Source organism: Pseudophryne corroboree, chromosome 3 (genome assembly GCF_028390025.1).
Source record: "Pseudophryne corroboree isolate aPseCor3 chromosome 3, aPseCor3.hap2, whole genome shotgun sequence".
Taxonomy (NCBI): Eukaryota; Metazoa; Chordata; class Amphibia; order Anura; family Myobatrachidae; genus Pseudophryne; species Pseudophryne corroboree.
The window spans coordinates 727156554-727174025 of NC_086446.1; positions in this window are offsets into that span (position 1 = coordinate 727156554).

The following is a 17472-nucleotide window of genomic DNA, read 5'->3' on the forward strand; positions in this document are numbered from 1 at the left end:
AGGCTCCCTGCATCGAGGGACTGAGGAGAGAGGAGCAGACCTTCTTGTCAAAGATAAGCTCTGCTTCCTCGGCTACTGGACACCATTAGCTCCAGAGGGGGTGAACGCAGGTTCTTACTGGGCGTCCACCCCCGGAGCCGCGCCGCCGTTCTCCTCACAGAGCTAGAAGTACAGAAGACAGAAGTCGTCAGGCGGCAGAAGCCTTCAGCTTCACTGAGGTAACGCACAGCACTGCAGCTGTGCGTCATTGCTCCCATACACCTCACATACTCCGGTCACTGTAAGGGTGCAGGGCGCAAGGGGGGGGGGGGGCGCCCTGGGCAGCAATATAAACCTCTGCATGGCAAAAAGACTATATACATGTACAGGTGGGCTCTGTACATGTATATAAAAGAGCCCCCGCCATATTTTACTAAGTTTGAGCGGGACAGAATCCCGCCGCCGAGGGGGCGGGGCTTCTCCCTCAGCACTCACCAGCGCCATTTTCTCTCCACAGCACTGCTGAGAGGAAGCTCCCCGGACTCTCCCCTGCTTACACACGGTGAAAGGGTCCTTAAAAGAGGGGGGGGGGGGCACATTATTGGCGGTTTACATATTATACAGCGCTGCTGGGGAAAAACATTTTGTGTTGGTCTCCAGGGTTATTGCGCTGGGGTGTGTGCTGGCATACTCTCTCTCTGTCTCTCCAAAGGGCCTTGACAGGGATACTGTCTTCAGGAAAGGGGTTCCCTGTGTGTGTGTGAAGTGTGTCGGTACGCGTGTGTCGACATGTTTGACGAGGAAGGCTCGCTTAATGTGGAGGGGGAGTGCTTGAATGTCAGGTCGGCAACGCCGACACCGGAATGGGTGGATATGCTGAATGTCTTGAATGCAAATGTCAATCTATTGCATATAAGATTAGACAAGGCAGAAGCTAGGGATCAGTCAGGTAGCCAGTCTATGCCTGTCCCTGGGGCGCCAGGTCCTTCGGGGTCTCAGAAGCGCACCATATCCCAGATCGATGACACAGATACCGACACAGATACTGACTCTAGTGTCGACTATGAAGATGCAAAATTACAGCCGAAGGTGGCTAAGGGTATACGGTACATGATTATTGCCATTAAAGAGGTTTTGCATATTACTGAGGAACCCCCTGTCCCTGACACGAGGGTACACATGTATAAAGGGAAAAAGCCTGAAGTCACTTTTCCATCCTCATTTGAATTAAGTGACTTGTGCGAAAAGGCTTTGGAATCTCCGGATAGGAGACCACAAGTTCCCAAAAGGATTCTCATGGCGTATCCTTTTCCACAAACTGATAGGATACGCTGGGAATCTTCGCCAAAAGTTGACAAGGCGCTGACACGTTTGTCCAAAAAGGTGGCACTGCCTTCTCAGGATACGGCTTCCCTCAAGGAACCTGCTGATCGCAGGCAGGAAATTACCTTAAAGCACATTTACAATCATTCCGGTACTATTTCTCGACCGGCTATGGCGTCGGCCTGGGTTTGTAGTGCGGTTGTGGCATGGGCAGATTCCTTATCTACGGAAATTGACACCTTAGATAGGGACGCCATTCAAATGACCATAGAACATATCAGAGATGCTGCCTTGTATATGAGGGATGCTCAGAGAGACCTTTGTTTATTAAGCTCCAGAATAAATGCTATGTCTATTTCTGCTAGGCGGCTCTTGTGGACCCGACAGTGGACGGGAGATGGCGATTCAAAGCGGCATATGGAGTCCTTGCCTTACAAAGGGGTGGAGTTGTTTGGAGACGGCCTCTCGGATCTTGTCTCTACGGCTACAGCTGGTAAGTCCAATTTCTTACCTTATGTCCCCCCGCAGCATACAAAAAAGGCACCTCATTATCAAATGCAGTCCTTTCGTTCCAATAAAAACAAGAAGGTACGTGGATCATCCTTTGTTGCCAGAGGGAAAGGCAGGGGAAAAAAGCTGCACACAGCTAGTTCCCAAGAGCAGAAGTCCTCCCCTGCGTCTGCAAAGTCCACCGCATGACGCTGGGGCTTTCCGAGGGGAGGCAGATCTGGTGGGGGCTCGTCTTCGGTTTTTCAGCCACGTCTGGGTTCACTCGCAGGTGGATCCCTGGGCATTAGAGATTGTTTCTCAGGGATACAGGCTGGAATGCGAAGACTTGCTTCCTCGCCGATTTTTAAAATCGGCTCTGCCGGCTTCCCCGTCAGAGAGGGAGCTAGTGTTGGCAGCAATCCAAAAAATTGTATATTCAACAGGTGATTGTCACAGTTCCTCATCTCCAGCAAGGAGAGGGATATTACTCAACCCTGTTTGTGGTCCCGAAACCGGACGGTTCGGTCAGACCCATTTTAAACCTGAAATCTCTGAACCTGTACTTGAAGAGGTTCAAGTTCAAAATGGAATCACTCAGGGCGGTCATCGCCAGCCTGGAGGGGGGGGTTGGATGGTGTCCCTGGACATAAAGGATGCTTACCTTCATGTTCCGATATTCTCCCCGCATCAGGCGTTCCTGAGATTTGCAGTGCAGGACTATCACTACCAATTTCAGACGTTGCCGTTTGGGCTTTCCACGGCCCCGAGAATTTTCACCAAGGTAATGGCGGAAATGATGGTGCTCCTGCGCAGGCAGGGGGTCACAATTATCCCATACTTGGACGATCTCCTCATAAAGGCGAGATCTCGGGAGAGGTTGCTGGACAGCGTGTCTCTGTCCATGAAGACGTTGCAGATACACAGCTGGATTCTCAATATTCCGAAGTCCCAGCTAGTCCCTGACCTTTTTGGGGCTGATTCTAGACACAGACCAGAAAAAGGTTTTTCTTCCGATCGAAAAGGTTCAGGAACTCATAGCCATGGTCAGGAACCTATTAAAACCAAAAAAGGTTTCAGTGCATCATTGCACGCGGGTCCTGGGGAAGATGGTGGCTTCCTACGAGGCCATCCCTTTCGGCAGGTTCCATGCGAGGACTTTTCAATGGGACCTCTTGGACAAGTTGTCCGGGTCCCATTTACAAATGCATCAAAGGATCACCCTGTCTCCCAGGACCAGGGTATCTCTCCTGTGGTGGCTGAACAGTGCTCACCTACTAGAAGGTCGCAGGTTCGACATTCAGGACTGGGTCCTAGTGACCACGGACGCAAGCCTCCGAGGCTGAGGAGCAGTGACACTGGGAAGAAATTTCCAAGGTCTCTGGTCAAGCCTAGAGTCTTGTCTCCACATCAACGTCCTGCGTCAAGCGGAGGAATTGCTTCGGAGAAAACCGGTTCTGATTCAGTCAGACAATGTCACGGCAGTGGCTCATATAAACCGCCAAGGCGGAACAAGGAGCAGAATGGCCATGGCAGAAGCGACCAGGATTCTACGCTGGGCGGAAGGCCATGTAAGCGCGCTGTCAGCTGTGTTCATCCCGGGGGTGGACAACTGGGAGGCGGACTTCATCAGCAGGCACGACCTGCATCCGGGAGAGTGGGTACTTCATCAAGAAGTCTTCGCACAGATCACGGATCGTTGGGGACTGCCTCAAATCGACATGAAGGCATCCCGTCTCAACAAAAAGCTAAAGCGGTATTGCGCCAGGTCAAGGGACCCTCAGGCGGTAGCGGTAGACGCTCTGGTGACACCTTGGGTGTTCAGATCGGTCTATGTGTTTCCTCCTCTTCCTCTCATACCCGAGGTGTTGAGAATAATACGAAGAAGTAGGGTCAGAACAATACTCATTGTTCCGGATTGGCCACGGAGGACTTGGTATCCGGAGCTGCAAGAGTTGCTCGCAGGGGATCCATGGCCTCTTCCTCTAAGGCAGGACCTGCTGCGGCAGGGGCCCTGTCTGTTCCAAGACTTACCGCGGCTGCGTTTGACGGCATGGCGGTTGAACGCTGGATCCTAGCGGAAAAAGGGATTCCGGAGGAAGTCATTCCTACCCTGATCAAGGCTAGGAAAGATGTGACGTTAAAACATTATCACCGTATATGGCGGAAATATGTTTCTTGGTGTGAGGCCAGAGCTGCTCCTACGGAGGAGTTCCATTTGGGCCGTCTACTTCACTTCCTTCAAACAGGAGTGACTTTGGGCCTAAAATTAGGGTCCATAAAGGTCCAGATTTCGGCCTTATCCATTTTTTTTCAAAGAGAATTGGCCTCTATTCCTGAAGTGCAGACCTTTGTGAAGGGAGTGCTGCATATTCAGCCTCCCTTTTGTGCCTCAGGTGGCGCCTTGGGATCTTAACGTGGTGTTACGTTTCCTCAAGTCACCTTGGTTTGAACCACTCAAAACTGTGGAGTTGAAATACCTCACGTGGAAAGTGGTCATGTTGTTGGCGTTAGCTTCGGCAAGACGTGTTTCCGAATTGGCGGCTTTATCACATAAAAGCCCATACTTGGTTTTTCACGTGGATAGGGCGGAGTTGAGGACTCGCCCTCACTTTCTGCCAGAAGTGGTCTCATCTTTTCATGTGAACCAACCTATTGTCGTGCCTGTGGCTACATGGGACTTGGAGGATTCCGAGTCCCTGGATGTAGTCAGGGATTTGAAGATTTATGTGACCAGAACGGCTAGAATCAGGAAGACTGAAGCTTTGTTCGTTCTGTATGCGACCAACAAGGTTGGCGCTCCTGCTTCAAAGCAGACTATTGCTCGCTGGATCTGTAACACGATTCAGCAGGCGCATTCTACGGCAGGATTGCCGTTACCGAAATCGGTTAAGGCCCACTCCACTAGGAAAGTGGGCTCTTCTTGGGCAGCTGCCCGAGGGGTCTCGGCATTACAGTTGTGCCGAGCAGCTACTTGGTCGGGGACAAACACCTTTGCAAAAGTTCTATAAGTTTGATACCCTGGCTGAGGAGGACCTCCTGTTTGCTCAATCGGTGCTGCAGAGTCATCCGCACTCTCCCGCCCGTTTGGGAGCTTTGGTATAATCCCCATGGTCCTTACGGAGTCCCAGCATCCTCAAGGACGTTAGAGAAAATAAGATTTTACTTACCGGTAAATCTATTTCTCGTAGTCCGTAGAGGATGCTGGGCGCCCGTCCCATGTGCGGACTTCTTCTGCAAGACTTGTATATAGTTATTGCTTACATAAGGGTTATGTTATAGTTTTTCGGTGGAACCGTGGCTATGTTGTTGTTCATACTGTTAACAGGGTAAGTTTATCACAAGTTATACGGTGTGACTGGTATGGATCTCGCCCTTAGATTTACAAAAAGCCTTCCTCGTACTGTCCATCTCCTCTGGGCACAGTTTCCCTAACTGAGGTCTGGAGGAGGGGCATAGAGGGAGGAGCCAGTGCACACCCAGAGTCCAAAGCTTTCTTAAAGTGCCCTATCTCCTGCGGAGCTCGTCTATTCCCCATGGTCCTTACGGAGTCCCAGCATCCTCTACGGACTACGAGAAATAGATTTACCGGTAAGTAAAATCTTATTATTTATATATATATATATATATATATATATATATATATATATATATATATATATATATATATATATATATATATATAATATATAATTAATGTATTTTTACTGTGTTTCAGTCACCTCTTACCGCTTAAATCCTCTGTTTTGTGTCCTGTGTTTTTACGATCACATAACATAGGGGTTATTTGCATGTATTGTGTTTGGCTATATTGTACTGTTACCCCTTAAGGCTACATTCCTTATAATGTCTGCCAGGACTGGAAATCCGCGGACGCTTCCGCATCCTGCAGTACTGGCACCACAGATTTACCTCAGGGGGAAGTTTTAGCTGCTGGTTCAGGCGCTGAGTGCCATACACCCAGTCACCCTGCAGCACCTGTGGCCAATCAGCGTTCTCAAGTATGCTGAGTACACTTGTGACATCTTACGCCCCCTGTGGGACCTCCAGTGCCATTGCAGCCACATATTGTCCCTGTAGTTAATCCGCCCTGGGCGGATACTCTGTCTACCCAATTATAAAAATTAAATTAAATCTATCCTTGGTTAGACAAAAGTCTACCCCAAGCCCCTCTGGGGCCAAGGGGTCATATAAACTTTCTTCCTCACAATCCACTAATATTTCGGATAATTCTTCCGATGAGGATGGGGAATATACTGATCCGTCAGACACTGATACAGTTGCTTCTGATGAGGAATCTACAACCCAGGTTGATGTTCCTGACCTAATGGAGGCTATTAAGCTAATTCTTCAAATAAATGATGACATTGAGCCTACTACTGCATCTAAGAAACCTGATAAGTTCAAACGTCAGAAGGTTGCTAAGGTAGTCCTACCACATTCTGACTATTTAATTAACATACGTCAGGAATCATGGTCGTCGCCAGGAAAGCAATTTTCCCTATCTAAAAAGATGCTAGTTCGTTATTCTATCGCTGCGGAGTTGAGTAACAAGTGGGAAACTCCACCGCCGGTGGACTCGCATGTTTCCCGTCTTGTGGTGTCATCTACTCTGCCTGTAACCGCTGTCACCTCACTGAAGGAACCGACTGATAAGTGTGTGGAGGGATGCCTGAAGTCTATTTACTCTCTTATCGGTGCTGTACATAGACCCACTATAGCAGCCTCCTGGGCTGAGAAAGGAATTGAAGCATGGGTTCAGGCAATTGAGGATGAGCTGCCTCAGGATTTTTCTGACACTGCCAGACAATATCTGTCTTATATTACCACAGCCTCCCACTATATTCAGGAGGCGGCCTCTGATGCAGGTGTAATGGCGGCCAAGGCATCTACTACGTCTATCCTGGCTTGTCGAATTATGTGGTTGAGGTCCTGGAAGGTGGATCTGGACTCCAAAAAGACCTTGGAGGTGCTCTCTTTTAAGGGAGATATCCTATTTGGGGAGGATCTGAACAAGATTGTAACTGGCTTGGCTACTGCCAATACTGCGTGTCTCCCAAATACTAATCCTTCTGCTCTGAGGGCTAAGAGTACCACCTTTCGTTCCTTTCGACCTCCAGGGAAAGCAAAGGGTCAGGCGTATCCGCGACAGGCTTGTGCTTCCAAATCCACCAAGCCTAAATCTAAACAATCTTGGGCCGCCTGTCAACCTGCTTCCAAGCAAGACAAGCCTGCCGCATGACGGGGCGGGCCTCCCCCTGGGGGACCCCAAGGTTGGAGGCCGACTTCTGCAGTTCGCCCAGGCCTGGTTAATGACCACTTCGGACGCCTGGGTGCTGGAAGTTGTCTCTCACGGGTACACAATCTCTTTCAAGAGACGTCCCACTCGCCAGTTTTGCACAACGGTTATCCCTGCGGATCCGTTAAAAGCGCAAGCTCTACACTTGGTTGTACAATCTCTCCTGGATACAGGAGTGGTAGTGCCGGTACCTCTGTCTCAGAGAGGCAGGGGATACTATTCGACCCTGTTTCTAGTTCCGAAGCCAAATTGGTTCTTCCGGCCTATACTCAACCTCAAATCATTGAACAAGTTTGTGAGAGTATCCAAATTCCGTATGGAAACTCTGCGTTCTATAGTGCTGGCCATGGAACCCGAAGACTATATGGTATCCTTGGACATACAGGATGCTTACCTGCACATACCTATTGCCATGTTGCATCAGCAATATCTGCGGTTTGCTATTGGCAACCTACATGATCAATTCCAGGCACTGCCTTTTGGATTGGCCACGGCCTCTCTGATCTTCACCAAGATTATGGCCGTGATGACTACTCTTCTCCGCCATCAGGGAATCGGGATCCTGCCGTATCTGGACAACTTGCTGATCCTGGCGAACTCCCAAGAGGTTCTCCTCAGTCATCTGGAATGAACAGTCCAATTCTTAGAAGCCCGCGAGTGGCTCATCAACTGGAAAAAGTCCTCGCTGGTCCCTGCTCGGAGCATTGTGCACCTGGAGGCACTACTGGACACACTCAACCAACGATTTTTTCTGTCTCCAGAGAAAGGCCTGAAACTTCAGGACAGGATCAGATATTTCCTCTCTCGCCCAAGAGTGTCAATACACTCGGCGATACAAGTACTAGGCCTCATGGTGTCTGCTTTCGACATGGTAGAGTACGCTCAATTTCATTCCCGCCCTCTGCAGAGGTTAATCCTTTACAAGTGGGACGGCCTGCTTCATCGGATCAGGTCTTAAATGATCTTCTTGACTCCGGAGGTTCGACTGTCACTGAGCTGGTGGCTACAGGACCAACAGTTTAGCAGGGGCTGTCCCTTCTGGATCTCGAACTGGGTCCTCCTAACAACGGACGACAGTCTGCGAGGTTGGGGCGCGGTGTTGGAGCAACACTCTCTCCAGGGTCGGTGGACCAGGGAGGAATCTCTCCTCCCGATTAAACATTCTGGAATTGCGGGCGGTGTTCAATGCGTTGACACTGGCCCTGCCCCTGGTACAGAACAGGCCTGTTCAAGTACAACCAGACAACGCCACCACGGTGGCGTACATAAATCATCAAGGCAGCACTCAAAGCCGCTTGGCAATGCTGGAAGTATCAAAAATCCTCTCGCCATCTGCCAGCAATATCGGCAGTGTTCATCCCCGGAGTCCTCAACTGGGAAGCGGATTTCCTCAGTCATCTGGATGTTCACGCCAGAGAGTGGAGTCTTCATCTGGAAGTCTTTCAACTCCTAGTGGACAAGTGGGGCCTACCAGATGTAGACCTGATGGCGTCTCAACACAATCACAAGGTTCCGGTCTTCAGGTCAAGGACAAGGGATCCTCAAGCAGCGTTCGTGGACACACTGGCAATTCCATGGAACGTTCGGCTGCCATACGTGTTCCCTCCAGTGTCACTCCTGCCCAGGGTACTACGGAAGTAGTCGCTCCAGTGTGGCCCAGACGCCATTGGTTCTCAGACCTGCAGGGTCTATTAATAGAGCGTCCTCTTCTACTTCCTCAATGCCCAGCTCTCCTTGTTCAGGGCCCTTGTGTCTATCCGGACCTGGCCAGACTGGCTTTGACAGCGTGGCTCTTGAAGTTTCACTCCTGAGGGCCAAGGGATTCTCTGAGGCGGTAATACAAACTATGTTGAAGGCCCGCAAACCGGCTTCTGCATTGATTTATTACAGGGTCTGGAACTCTACTTCACGTTGGGGGTCATTCCAACCCGTTTGCACGCTGCAGTTTGTTGCAGCGGTGCGAACGGGTCGGAACTGGGACGTCAACTGACCTTTTTCCAGGCATGGTGAGGCGAACGCAGGCGTTTGGAGGGCGGATGTCTGACATAAATTCCGGGACCTTCGTTGCTGGATCCGTCGCACAGGGTAAGTAACTCTTACCCTGGTCTTGTTTTGCAGGAAACTCTTTTAGCATAGCAGGGCTGCACAAACGATTGCAGCTCTGCTATGCTAAAAAACACTCCCCCATAGGCGGCGTCAAGTTGATCGCACGAGCAGCAAAAAGTTGCTACGTGCATTCAACTCAGAATGACCCCCCCCATGGTGTGCTGCTAAGAATTATGATGTCTATTCATTCAGAACTTCTAGGCTTTTGGCTTTTCTGCAACAAGGCCTAGATTTAGGCCTTCGTCTGGCTTCCCTCAAGGTTCATATATCTGCCTTGTCGGTGCGGTTTCAAAGGGGAATTTAGTCTATTCCTGACGTTCATACTTTCACTCAGGGTGTTTTACGGATTCAGCCTCCCTATGACCCTCCTGTGGCTCCATGGGTTCTGTCTGTTGTCTTAAATGCCCTACAAGAGTCTCCATTTGAACCTCTTGAGTCTGTGGATCTTAAATGTCTTACACTTAAGGTCGTGTTTTTACTGGCTATTGCGTCTGCTAGGAGGGTGTCGGACTTAGGCGCTTTGTCCTGTCGTCCATCCTTTTTGATTTTTCACCATGACCAGGCAGTTCTTCCGGTGGTATCATCTTTTCATCTTAACCAAGAGATTGTGGTTCCTGCCTTTATCTCTTCTAGTTTGTCCTCCAAAGAGCGGTCTTTGGATGTGGTACGGGCTCTCCGTATTTATGTAGAGAGGACTACCTCCCTCAGGAGGTCAGATACCCTTTTTGTACTTTTTGGTTTTCACAAACTTGGCTGGCCTGCGAATATGATATGGTCGCATCTGATGGAACCACTCCAGGCAAGTGGTTAAGCGGCATAGCAACGGCTGGTCTTCCAGCTCCTGCTGCTATTAAAGCCCATTATACTCGGTCTGTTGAACCTTCTTGGGCGGCCCGCCGAGGCGCATCTGCTGAACAATTGTGCAAGGCGGCTACGTGGTCCTCCGTGAACACGTTCATCAGGTTTTATGCCTTTGATACTTCCGCCTCCCAGGATGCTTCCTTTGGACGCCGGGTTCTTGAGCCCGCTAAGGTGCGTCCCCTCCCATGAGGTACTACTTTAGGACATCCCCGATGTATTCCCTGTGGAATCCTAGTGTACCCTGATGCAGAAAAGTAGATTTATGGTTGACTTACCATGGTTAAATCTTTCTGCGAGGTACACTGGATTCCACAGGGCGCCCACCCTGACGCACTTAGCTTCTTTGGGTTTGCATGGCATTAGTCGCTAGTCATTTCTCCTGTCGTGAGAATGTGGTTCTATGTGATTAACATCTACCGTCTCTTTTACCTGCTACTGCATTGGACTGGTTAACGAAACTGAGCTCCAGTGCCTGGAGGCGGGGTTATAGAGGAGGCAGTGCAGTGCATCCTGGGAACAGTCAAAGCTTTAGCCTGTTGGTGCCTCGGATCAAGATCCAGCTCTACACCCCGATGTATTCCCTGTGGAATCCAGTGTACCTCGCAGAAAGAGTGAACCATGGTAAGTCTACCATAAACTCCTTTTTTGCATTGTCCCCAGAGTCTAAACACCACAGAGGCAAACCTTTATGTAAGCTGGTCTGGCTATGATGATGCAATAAAAGGCAAGCATTGTATGCCCAGTCCTAGTGAAGGCAGGGTTGTGTCTATGTTCCCCTCAAGGAAAGGACCAGGAAGTGATAGCACCAGAGGGCAGAAGAGAACTTCCGCCCTTACAGCACGTTAAAGTTTTATCCATTCTCCATTTGTTTTAGGTAAAAAAAATTTAAATATATGCACCATTGTACCCTCGCTGGCCCGCTTCGCTCGCCACACTCCAAATAGTTGGTGACATGGACCCAGGGGATTTTGGGAAAGGTCCTCTCCACGAAGGGTAACTAAATGCCACCGTGGAGGCAGCCCTCTTATGGGCTGAGCCAGAATTCATCACCATGCTGCATATACATTTAATTGGGTTCTAATGCATCCTGCCCTAGTCAGGTAACATTTGTATTGATACGCTGGTCGAATGTGACCTCTTGTGCTACAGCATGGACACAGACTACTGAGGCCTTGGTCACATAAGACTTAATCCCGATATTAAGTGCTTGGATCAGTTTTACAGAACACTGGAATCTTTGTGACTGTAAATTCTTCTTTTATTCTTGCTGACCATTTCTTGATGCTTATAAAATAGTGTAATGTGACCTTTACATAGCGGAGGATAGGTGAACCTAGGAGCATATTGCCCGGTATATCTCTTCCCCTTGGGCGAAGCCACTCTCATGTCTGCATCATGTTGCATGTGCTGCTCTATCAAGAACGAGCTGGAGCGCCAGCAGGGGTGCACAGAATAAAGGTTTGATTTCAAGTGAGACATCTGGCTGGTAAATACTGTGAATTCATAAAAGACATTGCCAGTGCAGCATTTCTTTTCAAAATGGGCCCTCCTGCTGCTACTGTGACAGTTACTTTACATTGCGGATTGACTGCTTGACTCGAGGAAATGATGAGACGACTGTATTGTTTCTCATCTCCTGCCATGAGCTCAGAACCAGGATTTGGAACAATAATATGATAACCCATTAGAGCAAAGCAAGATGATATCTAGGATAGGATTTGTGAACAGAGCAAAAAGCATGAACATGAAGCCAAAATCCGAATATCCGCTCGCCAAGTATGAAAACAACTGGTGCAGTTTGTCTTGGGTTTTGTGAGAGTACACACTCTGTAAAACGCATCTGGCTAGGAAACTGGTGATGACTATTTTGCCCACAGAAGCATATAGAAAAAAATGACAGAGACCGAAGCACTTCATACACCACAGACGACTTTTTAAATATATTTACTAAAAGTCGATTTGGGTCAGTGTAGGGTCGATTTTGTATTTCAGGGTCTAAATCCCACATTTACTAACAGATGATTTTTGACATTGTTTAAAAAAGAATATCAAAAGTAATTTGTTAGTAAATGTGTGATTTAGACTGTGAAACACAAAATCGACCAATGATCGATCAGCATCGACCCAAATGGACTTTTAGTAAATATACCCCTGTGGTCTCTCAGTTCTGGATGGCAACACAAGCCGACCCTAAGAAAGACATAAACCCGTTTTATACCCCTGTCAGACCGCCAGCTTGTAACTCGGGTTATTGCCCATGAGCGCGCAGTAACCTGGGTTGCTGTGCGGTCTGAAAGGTGCCAAGGGGAATATCCTGGGTCGAGCTGTGCGGTGTGAACGGGTTGCCGGGTTTATGTGACCCGTTTTCCGTTGACAATATACGGATAGGCGGCACTTGGCGATCATCTGATCTCAAAGCGCTGCCTCAGCACGCGTCACCTCTGTCATCACAAACCTGGCAATATACCAGGCTGGGGATGCCAGTGTGAAAGGGACCTGAGCGGGTCGCACCCGTGTAGGCTCCTGGGTGCAACCCTGCAAAGGGTATTGTAGAGTTCTGTACTATGTAGAGTTTATAGATTCAATTCACTCTTCTGTTGCAGTTCCGTTTTGAACCATAGACTTTAATTTAAAATGCCAACATGTCATACTATCATATGACAGAATTCTCCAGCAATAACTTGAGACCGCTAAACTTATAATTTAATGTGATTTTGTTTAGAATATGGAATGTTTGAAAAAGTGCTCAATGCTGAAGAATATATTTTTGCCTAGAACATCAGACTTCCTGTCTTTGAAGCTTGTTAACCACTTAACTGTCCAATATTGTTTCCAGAAACTGCTGAGAAATTGTCCGGATTTTTTTATGATTGAATTAAGAAAAGAAGATTTATTTAACCACTTGCCTGGCATAGTCGTATGTGATACCACCCCAGCCAGAATCCCATTACCTATCTTGGTAGTATTGCGTGCGACGGTGCTGCATCCCCTTCTTCCTGCTGGAGCTGCCCACTTGGAGTGATGCGCCAGTCTCTGGCCACCGACATCACTCCCGAAATTGCGCCCCAGGGTGCCTTGCGAGCGGCGTTCTGGTGCACATGGGCCGGAACTAAAGGTGCATGGAGGGGAACATTGTTCTGTGCCCCAGGGATCTATTGCTAAGGGGGGGGGGGGAGGTTTGATAATACTGGGGACTTCTTTGCTACTGGGGGGTATTTTACAATGGGGGCCTATGGACACGGGGGTGCAAAACACCCCCTAAGTATGTATTTTTTTGTAACTTAAATATGTAAATATATGTTTAAAAATACAATTAAAACTTTAATAAAGTAAAAAAAAAAGAAGACAATTTCTGAATGGTTTTTGGTGAAAAAATTAATCAGTTATGTGGTTAAAACATATCCAGCACTATTTTGCTCTTTGAAAAAATAAATGTTTTTATAGATCTTGGTTTTAAGCATCGATGGTCAATATGTTGAACCACCAATGATTGGACCATTGCGACTGTACCTGGTCTCTGCTCCTCTCTGTAGCCACTGGGTGAGCACAGGGAATGTGATGGCTGCTTTTCTACATTTCTCCAGTGTTGCTAATCTCTGCAGCCATGGCGTAGGAGCTGCTGCTGGGCTGCCGATTAGCAATGACTGCAGACACTGGGGAGGGAAGTAGAGGGACTGATGTCTGAGATTGGCAGCTGCTGGAAGACTATCATCCGGCAGCCACACAGTGGGCGTGCATAAGATGTGGCTATGTTAAGGAATGCCTAGCCTGGTATGGTCGCATGTGATGGAACCGCTCCAGGCAAGTGGTTAAGCGGCATAGCAAAATAAATAGGCTATCCTAAGTCTCATGTTCCTTCAGTGTCTGGTAATCTCCAAGCATAGATTTATGGAAGCTTACAAAATGTCTTTTGATATGGAAAGTTTCTGGTGCTTAATAGATTTATGAACATGTAGTATATTTCGGCTTTTAACATGCATACTGTTCAGGGCAGCTCCTTTGTCTTCCCCGGACCTCCCTTTACCCAGTCACTGACAAGAGTGTGAAGCATATGGCAGCTACTATTTTTTTAATTTAATATCGCCGGTATGCGTACAGCCTGATTCAGATTTGGTCATGAGGTCCATGTACATTTTTGCGGCTATAATCCTGCGCCCAGTTGAATATGCACCTAAGTGTCTCCTAAATGGACCGGCCAGGAAGTGTATACAGTAATGAAAGCTGTCGCCTAAATATACAGTAACTATACACTTCCCATTCTAATGTAATTCTGTAATTTCAGGGTCATATCAACCACATACCGCGACTCTAGAACTGCACTTGAAGAAAGGACTTTTATATGAATTTGGAAATGTGATTACCCCAGGACACGCCGCTGTTATACTGAGGATCGGTTGGTTCTTATTATAGCGCCTGCACTGGAAAAGAAGTGTGACGAGTCATCTGCCGGCAGTTCGGAAGTTGCAAGATTGCTAAAATTGTATACAAATATGTTCTCATACATCTTTGCTTTTGTCGCGCCAAACAGTCCTTCTTGGCACTCCAGGTCGCGTGAGAATCCTATAGCACTGGGCGTCTTTTTTGCCAAAAATGCGCTTTATTCACAACGCAATGCGACTAAGAAGCAACAGGAGAATGTGCTGATTAATTGTATCTGTATGTGACGGAGTCTGAATCTGTATATGAATCCATGTTACTTTTGTTGACTAAAAGTATCCGTCGATTACAGTGTATTTCAGGACTAAAATTAGACTAAAATGAAAACTGAGATCTACTGACTAAATCTTAACTAAAACAAAGCAAAAAATCGACTAAAGACTAAAACTAAATTTAAAATCCTTGTCAAAATTAACACTGGAAGTAGGGTTTTACATTTTTAACCACTTAACTGACGATTTTTCCCTTCAAAACTGTTAATTACATTGTTTTTAAAAATTATTTTATTTAATAAAGTTTTAAAAGTATTTTTCTAAATATTTAAACATTATTTTATGCACACCTGCAGAATGGATCGCCTCATTAAAAACGGTGGGACGGCGTAGTTGCATGAGATCTGACCATGCCAGTTAAGTTAAAGAACGATTATGTGTTCTAGATATTTGCAGATATCAAATATGACCTACTGGGAAGGCTATAGGATTGTGTATGGCACGTGTTTGTTCCAACAATTAATTTGTTGGAACAAATTAATTTTGGAACAAACAATTAATTTGTTTGTTCCAACAATTAATTTGTATGTGATATATAGCATTACAGTAAGTCGTATTCTCAGCCTACTGAGCCTAGACTACTAAACACATAGTTAAAAGTATGCAAACTTCTCAAGGGAATTTTAGAGAATGTTCTTCAGCAAAATCCATTACAGCATCATTAAACTTTTTGCAAAAGTTATGGCAAAACATTAACTAAAATTGGAATAAAATGAGATCCACTGACTAAATCTTGATTAAAACGAAGCAAAAGAAAAAGACAAAATTGTGACTATAAACCAACTACAATTTAAGTAAGTTACTAAAGCGGGGTACACACTAGAGCAATGTCTGCACGATATGCCATTTTTTAAAGACATACTGCCTACATCGCTCAGTGTGTGCGGGGAATCACGCGCTCCCATAGTCCCTAGCGACGGACACTTTGTTGGATGTGCTGCATGTCCAACCAAGCGTTGCCGCTAGCATCCTGTAGTATGCTAATAAAGGACGGAACATGTTTGTTCCTTGCTTCATTAGCACTGCCCCAGTTTGTACACACGATCTGGACTGACAGGGATTTATGGCCCTCATTCCGAGTTGTTCGCTCGCAAGCTGCTTTTAGCAGCATTGCACACGCTAAGCCGCCGCCCTCTGGGAGTGTATTTTAGCTTAGCAAAATTGCGAACGAAAGATTCTCTAAATTGCGAATAGAAATTTCTTTGCAGTTTCTGAGTAGCTCGATACTTACTCTGCCACTGCGATCAGTTCAGTCAGTTTCGTTCCTGGTTTGACGTCACAAACACACCCAGCGTTCGCCCAGACACTCCCCTGTTTCTCCAGCCACTCCCGCGTTTTTCCCAGAAACGGCAGCGTTTTTTCACACACACCCATAAAACGGCCAGTTTCCGCCCAGAAACACCCACTTCCTGTCAATCACACTCCGATCACCAGAACGAAGAAAAAACCTCGTAATGCCGTGAGTAAAATACCAAACTTCTTAGCAAATTTACTTGGCGCAGTCGCAGTGCGAATATTGCGCATGCGCAATTAGCGGAAAATCGCTGCGATGCGAAGAAAATTACAGAGCGAACAACTCGGAATGAGGGCCTATGGGGGTCATTCCGAGTCGTTCGCTCGGTAAATTTCTTTGCATCGCAGCGATTTTCCGCTTAGTGCGCATGCGCAATGTCCGCAGTGCGACTGCGCCAAGTAAATTTGCTATGCAGTTAGGTATTTTACTCACGGCTTTTTCATCGTTCTGGTGATCGTAATGTGATTGACAGGAAGTGGGTGTTTCTGGGCGGAAACTGGCCGTTTTATGGGTGTGTGCGAAGAAACGCTACCGTTTCCGGAAAAAACGCAGGAGTGGCCGGAGAAACGGGGGAGTGTCTGGGCGAACGCTGGGTGTGTTTGTGACATCAAACCAGGAACGACAAGCACTGAACTGATCGCAAATGCCGAACAAGTCTGAAGCTACTCAGAAACTGCTAAGAGGTGTGTAATCGCAATATTGCGAATACATCGTTCGCAATTTTAAGAAGCTAAGATTCACTCCCAGTAGGCGGCGGCTTAGCGTGAGTAAATCTGCTAAAATCAGCTTGCGAGCGAACAACTCGGAATGACCCCCTATGTGCGAAGACTAAAACTTAATTGAAAATCCTGGTCAAAATTTACACTTATAAGAAGTGCTACAATGTAGCAGCTGCAGCTTTTGTCTAATACAAGTTCTGTTCTGCTTGGTATACAGTGTTGTATGTCAAATTAATCGGCACAGTCTCTTAGTGCGTCCGAGTTGCATTGTGACTAAAATGCATTTTTTTATAAAAGAAGACGCCCAACGATAGCAGAGTTGCACAGAGGACCAGGTGGCTCACTCACACCAAGCATCTTGTGGTGTGTGGCATATTGGATGACCATGGTCACATCTGTAGCTACATCACCAGTGTGCGGGCACTCTGGCATATATGAACTGGGGCTTCTGTGTGGAGTATTGACACATTATACATTTTAATAAGATCACCAGCATATCATATAGACCGTTTTATTGGTAGGGGTACCCACAAGGCACTGGGGCCGCCCACAAACCATAATCCAGCACTGATGGCGACTGTGGCTTGAACTTAATCATAGAGATCAGTGGTTCTCAAACTCAGTCCTCAGGACCCCACACGGTTCACGTTTTCCATGTCACCCAGCAGCTGCACTGTGTATCACCAACTGTCACAT